The sequence below is a fragment of the Dipodomys merriami genome, unplaced genomic scaffold (genome assembly GCF_024711535.1).
Source record: "Dipodomys merriami isolate MVZ:Mamm:240054 unplaced genomic scaffold, mDipMer1.0.p SCAF_458, whole genome shotgun sequence".
Classification (NCBI taxonomy): Eukaryota; Metazoa; Chordata; class Mammalia; order Rodentia; family Heteromyidae; genus Dipodomys; species Dipodomys merriami.
In genome coordinates this window covers 860,059-867,463 of record NW_027206022.1, presented here as the reverse complement: position 1 = coordinate 867,463, position 7,405 = coordinate 860,059, and positions in this window count along the sequence as shown.

Genomic DNA, 7,405 nt, shown 5'->3' with positions numbered 1-7,405 from the left:
TGTCTTGGTTCCGTGTGTGTGTGTGTGTGTGTAATTTAAGTGTGACTGTCTTCCTGAGCCTTATTGACTTCATGTAACAATTTTTTTCCAGGTTCACTCATTTCCCTGCTAATGAATTATGTATTCCCTAAAAATTCTACTCTCTTGATCTATTTGTCCATTGAAGGGCATTTGGGCTGTTTCCATAACTTGTCTATGGTGAATAATTCAACAATGAACATAGGTATGCAAATGACTTGTGTAGCATGATTTGTAATCTTTTGGGTAAATGCTCACGAGTGGTATAGCTGGATCATATGTACTTCTAGGATTGGTTCTCTGAAGAATTCAAAACTTCCTTCCACAGTGGTTGTACCTTCTAAATTCTAACTGCATAATAGGATTTTCTCTTCTCCTGAATCCCCAACAGAAACTGTTTTTTTCATAATTGACATTGGGCTGAGATGTAAAGTCAATGTGGCTTTAATTCTCATTTCCTTTATGGCCAAAGACATTGAACATTTCCTCAAATTTGTTGGCCATTAACTTATGATACATCTATATTTAGCTTGCCAATTTATACATTGGATCAGATCACTTCTTTGAGCATTTATTGATCTTTCTGTATATTCTGGAAATTAAGTCCTTGTCAGATGTATAGCCAGAAAAGTTCCTCTAGTCCACAGGTTTTTAGATTAAGTACATCCTTTCTTATGCAGAAATGTTTTAGGTTGATGTAATCCTATTTGTCAATTCTTTCTGTGATCTGATCAGCCCCTGACCTCTATTCAAAAAGTTCCTCCTATGCGCATTAAGTTCTAACATTCCTCCTACTTCTTGTGTAGTAATTTAAGGGCTTCACGTTTTACATTGAGCTTTTCTGGAATCTTTTGAATTGATAGTAGTAAAATGCAACAGGCTGTGGGATTCAGTTTTACTCATCTGCATATGGATATCTAGTTTCCCTAGTGTGATGTGTTGAAGATAGGGTCTTTTTGTCAACTTCTATGTATTTCTTGTCAAGTATTACATGGCTGTAAGTATATAGGCTATTTTGGGACTTCTGTTCCATTGTTCTTCAGTCTTATTTTTGTACCATTATCAAACTGTTTCTGTCACTGTAGAGCTGTAGCAAATTAGAACTTTGGAATTGTGATTATAACCAGCATTGTTTCCCCCTCCCCCCCCCCCCCCCCAGCTCTAGTCCGGGCATCTTGTGCAAAGTTTCCAATGAATTTTTGGATTATTCATCTTAGTTATGGATGATAAATACATATCAGTAGAGTATTTCCACCATGTAACAACATAGTGTGCCAATTCACAGAAGAAAGGGAACACATCAGACCTATTTTGGAAAGGTCTGAAAGTACTGAGAGGGAAATGAGCTGTCACAGCTATATGGAACCTCTAGACTGATCATCTCATTATCTGCTGCTCAGAAACAAACTATGAAAACAAAAATTTTTTAAATTATATTTCTAAGTACTCATGTCAAGAAAGTATTATTCAAATCAGTTTATTAGTTCAATGAATCTTGATTAATGTCACACCTTTCAATATCCTCCCATCCTTCTCAACCCAATCTCTCACTTCATGACTACAAACATATATAAATGAAACAAAGTTACCTGTGACTATAGGTAACATACCTAACTTTAATTTGGGGCTCATAGTTTAATAATAGTTGGGGTTGGCAGATAGGCAAGGGCATGACTTTTTGTTTTATTCATTTTTGTTGGTCATGGGGTCTGAACTCTGGGCTTGGGCACTGTCCCTCAGCTCTTCAGCTCAAGGCTAGCACTCTACCACTTGAGCCACAGCGCCACTTCCGGCTTTTTTGCTTATGTGGTGCTGAGGAACGAACCCAGGGCCTCAGGCATGCAAGGCAAGCGCTCTACCACTTAGCCACCTTCCCAGCCCCAAAGGCAGAAATCTTCTAAAGCCTAACTTTGGAAATTACTACAGGATGAACTTTGTGGTTGGACCCTTGACTTTCTGAAAAATTATGTGACTCACTCCAGTGTTAGCCACTGGGTAGGGTGGTTGTATATCCAGGTCATGGTTCACCCCTTTTCACTTCAGGACACAGGAGCTTTTATACTGAGCTGAAACTACATATCCTATTATTCATCCTTGGAAGTGGCCTTTCAATGAATTGTAAACAGTAAGGGGAGAACAACAAAATACTAATTCACATCTAAAAAGTTTAAAGTGAAAACAGTGTTTCTCCTACATGTATGGCCCCAGACCAGAAAAACACTTTCCACATTCAAACATATTGGTCTTTTGGGATCTTAAATGATCACTAGTTAACTCTTATCTCTCATGCTGCCATTTAAAGTATACTGAAATATTTAACCATATTCATGTGCTGAGATTGCTCTTCAAAGGCATCAATCCAGAATTTATAGATGTGGGCCACATTGCTCTACATAGTCAGAATTTATAGATGTGGGCCACATTACCCTACATAGTAACTTGTACTTCCGAAAGAACCTATGACTTCCTCCGAAACAAAGATATACTTATGTGCACTCACATGAATGAAGATACCAAACTCTATGTGAAAGTCTATCAGTACCCTAGCTTATATGACATTGAAAAAGCAACTTAAATTGAGGGACAGTGATGTTACTATATGGAGTAATTTAGGCTTATACAGAAATGGCAACTTCTTTGCACATGAGCCATTTTTAAAATTGTGCCAGTCCTCAGGTTTCTACCTAGGGGCTGGGTACTGTACCTGAGCTTTGTGATAAAAGACCAACAGCACTAACATTTTATCACTTGAATCACAGCATGACTTATGACAATTTGGTTCTCAAGAGAACCCTCAAATTCTGAGCTGAAACCTATGTGTTGCCAAAGTAGTAATAATAATAGCAAAGACAAAATGTTACCAGCAGATGTAATTTGAATCAGTGGGATATTGTGGTCCGTGCATATTAATTTAAGCTAGCAACCTAGCCACCTCTGGGCACGTTAGTCCATAGTCTTTATGTTGTAAATGGAATCATGGCCAGGACTTAATGGCCCTGTTTGAACAATTAAAATAAATACTGGAATTGCCACCGCCCTAGGAAGCCCCAGGAGAGGCTCTGGATAAAATTTCTTTTGCCCAGAGAGTAAAGGTTACTTTAGCCCAGCCCCTAGGACTCATTCTTTTATTCCTAGCTTTTCTAGAGGCCAATATCTGAGAATCTCATTTGAAACCAGCCCCAGCAGGAAATATCTCCAATTAACCACCAAAAATTGTGAAGCAGAACTGTGGTTCAGGTGGTACAGTGAAAGCATTGGTTGAAAACAAGATAAAAGTTCAAGGATGGCACTCAGGTCCTGAGTTCAAGACCTCAGATCACACAAAAAATTATTCATGAAAGGGTGAAAGTAGAGGTTTTAATTTAAGCAAACAGTTCAGGCCTTATCAGGAATGACTGGGTTATATAGGATCTGGAGTCCTGGTCTTGGTTTACTAGTTAAGCACTTCCTCAGGTAAAAACAGGTTCTAAATGCCTGCAGCATATGTTTAATTACTTAAATATATAATGGCATCTACCTTGGCTCTAAGAATTTTAAACTTAGGTCAACTTTTCTGTGTCCATGTAAATGAAGAGTATTAGTTGTTATATTCAAACACTATAAAATGACAGAGCCTCTGCATCATTTTTTGAACAGTTAAAGAATTTGCATATTGATGTCAAGCGAAATGAACCCCAAGATAAGGACACAAGAGGTTTTATCTTTCTTGCTGTAGTTTTTAATGTACTGATAATGTACTATATGATTTTGTTTCTTTTATATGTTCTACCCCCATGGTATAACCTCTGTTTCCACTGTATTTGATTCTGGTGCCCTGCATTTTGTATATACATTTTTATAATGTGGGGAGGGGAAGGGAAATAACAAAATACAGAAATAAGGATACAGGTTGACCCATTGTAGCAATGAGATGTGCAAGAGACTTTGTTGAAAACAAACTTTACAACTTCGGGGAGGGAGTAAGGGATGAGTTGGGGAGGTGGAAAGGGATGGTAGGGGAAAAACAAAGGAGGTAGTAACAATGCTTGATAGGAAATGTACTCATTACCTTACTCATGTAACTGTAAACCCTCTGAACAGTATTTTACCAAAAAAAAAAAATTAAAAACTTGCTAACTGTAAAAGCTATTTTCTTGAGTGCTATTTCTAAAAGAATAATTCTCAGATTCACCAAATATTAAATATTCTTCTTTTGAGAATTATCTTCCCATCAATTCTTTTTTTCTTCCTCTCAGAGCTGGAAGATGTCCCCAAGTGTCTTTGCTAAGATAGGTACAGCACAGAACTAAATATCTTAATGTTGAAAAACCTGTCCAATCATAAGATTGGTAGCCATTTAAATTATCCTTCAAAGTAAAGGAGCAATGAAGACTTTCTAAAAAGTGGGGGGAAAAAACTGAGCAGCCTGAGATCTGAGGATCACAATCAAAATCAAACTACAGTAAAGTGAGGCAGTATTTCAGATTTATCTTTAATTACTAAACTGTCAAATTGGAGCATGGCTTTCAGGGATAGAGCATCAACACTGAAACAACTCAAGGAAAACTCGGAGGCTCTAAGCTCATTAGCTCAGAAAAAAAAAAAAAGCAGAAATGAAATAGTTTGCCATCAGGTGTAGCTTGAATAAGTGAGATATTATGGATCATGTGCTTATCATTCTAGCTACATAGGCCTAAGTAAGAGAATTTCAATCTCTGAAACAACCCTTCAGATTTACCTATTGTTACAAATTCACAAAAATGTCTGAAGTAAACAAAAATACTTAGGGGCTTTGGGTAAGGCTCAAGTTTATGGCATATCTTTATAAAGTGCTAAGTTATAGATTCATCACCAGTAGTGTTACCTGTGTCCTAAAAAGAAAACAAATTTTAAAGTAGTTCATAGAGACCTGAAATCACAAGAGTGAGAACCTTAAGTGTACAACAAGATGGAACAGTCAAACTCACAATAAATAAGTGAAAAGGTTTTCTTCACTTTTCTTATCTACCCCAACAAATGACATTGTGTTCAATGTAATAAGAGCAGAAATATATCCGTTGATGCTAGTTTGTGGACAAGTGAAATTTATAAGGGACAGCAGAGGAACTGAGTCTCTTCTCTGTTGGGCCACTGCACTCACTGTAAAGGAGGACTATTGAAAGTAAACTAAAGTCACTGGTAAGTTTATATTTTAAATTGCAGGGGAAACTGACTAAATAAGCACACTTTTATGTTAAAAAAAAAAAAAAAGACTAGACTGATGTGTAGTACCTACCTTCCATGTGCAAGTCCCATGGTTAGAGCATCAAAAATGAAAAGAGAAAATGGAATGAAATGAAATATCCAGTCACAACTAGATAAGGAAAAGGGGGGATAAGTAAAGGAAAAACACAAGAACAACGAACAAATAATGAGCCTGCCTACTAATCAGTTTTGTTTATGACCTCTACTAAACCAACTATATCAGTAATTGATTCATTTTAAATAAAGTAGCATCATCAACTATGACATCACAATGCATTTGACATCTATGACAACTATGACATAAAAATATAGCTTCAATTCAGGGCTTAAAGGCTTTCCCTAAGTTTTTGTGCTCAAGGCTAGTGCTCTACCACTTGAGCCACAATTCAAATTCTAGGTTGTTTTATTTGGTGATGAATTGAAGGTAAGAGTCTCATAGACTTCCCTTACTAGACTGACTTGGAACTGTGATCCTCAGATCTCAGATTACTGGCAAGAGCCACCAGCACCTGGAGGGTTGAACATTTTTTTGTACCCTATAATTCTTTGACTATGCTATTTTCCCTTATATTTAATTAGCATGCATTAGTTGAACAAAGGAGGTGCATTGTGATATTTCGATATATGCATATGAATTTACCCTTACTCTCTTCTCTTCCTCATCCCCTTTCTTCAAACAATGTCAGCAAGACTGGGAATGTGGCATAGTGGTAGTGTTTGCCTAGCGTACAGGGAGCCCTGGATTTGATACCTCAGTACCACATAAACAAAAAAAACAGCCAGAAGTGGTGCTGTGGCTCAAGCGGGTAGAGTGCTAGTCTTGAGCAAAAAGAAGTTCAGGCACAGTGCTCACACCCTGAGTTCAAGCCTTAGGAATGGCAGAAAACACTAACAATAACAACAAAATCAATGCCAGCAAGTTCCATATATAATATATATATACATATATATACATATGTATATATATATGTACACATATATACATACATACACACACACACACACACACACACACACACACACACACACAGTTTTGTTTTTTTTGTTTTTTTACCATATTAACATTCCTTTACCCTATCTGTTCACCATCCCTGTTCCCATTGCTACATACATCCTTAACAGAACCTATCTTACATTCCTCTTTTTTTTGTCTTTTTTTAAACATTGTTATGGTAAAGGTGATATACAGACAGAGGGGTCACAGTTACTGAAGTCAGGTATTGAGTACATTTCTTTCTGAACAGTATTCTTATTTGTTTTGTATTCATGTTAGTTGTGCAAACTGGTTTCATGTTGGTATTTCACAAAGCAAATATTTTTAAAAAATGAATCAATTCATCTATACATTGTATAGATTCCAAGTTCCATTTGAAACCAGGACATCAGGCCACAAACCTGATTTCTGTCACGATTTTCTCTGATGTTTTTTCTATGTAAACTCCTCTCAGTGAAGGCATTTCCACATAAACAGTCTGTGATATTTAAGCACATGCCACACTGGAAAGTGTTCAAAAGCACATACTGACTCATGGCAATGACACTAAAGGACAAAGAAGACCAAAATCCTGAACAGAGACTCCTGGAGACATGGAACAATCTCTCCATTCGTCTGGTAACAAGTATTCTATTCTCAACTTCTGTGAGAAATTGGTTCTGTTTTTGTTAGCTTCCCTTTTTGTGTGAGATTGCTCAATGTCTTTCTCTGCCTGGCTATTTCACTTAATGTCTTTCTGGATCATTCCTGAGCCTGCAAATGACAGCCTTCTCACAAAGAAATGAATGCATTCTGGCTGTTGGATATGCAATCACTGCATGATGAAACTGGAACAACACACTGTACTTCAAAATAAGTACAATATAATTGTAGTCAGATAAATGATTGTAAAGAAATATTACTGTCACAGAGTCAGCTATTCTACTCTCAACCTCTATGAGAAGTTGGTTCTATTTTTCTTAACTTCCAATTTTATGACAGATTACTAAGTATTTTTCTATACCAGGTTGGCTTAATATAATATCTTCCTTAACTTAATATAAATTCTTCATGAGATTACAAATGACAGATGACTTCTTATCACAAAGAAATACATGTATTCTGGGTTTTGGATATGAAGTCACTGCACAATGAAAATATGGAACATAATATTGTACATACAGTATTTTG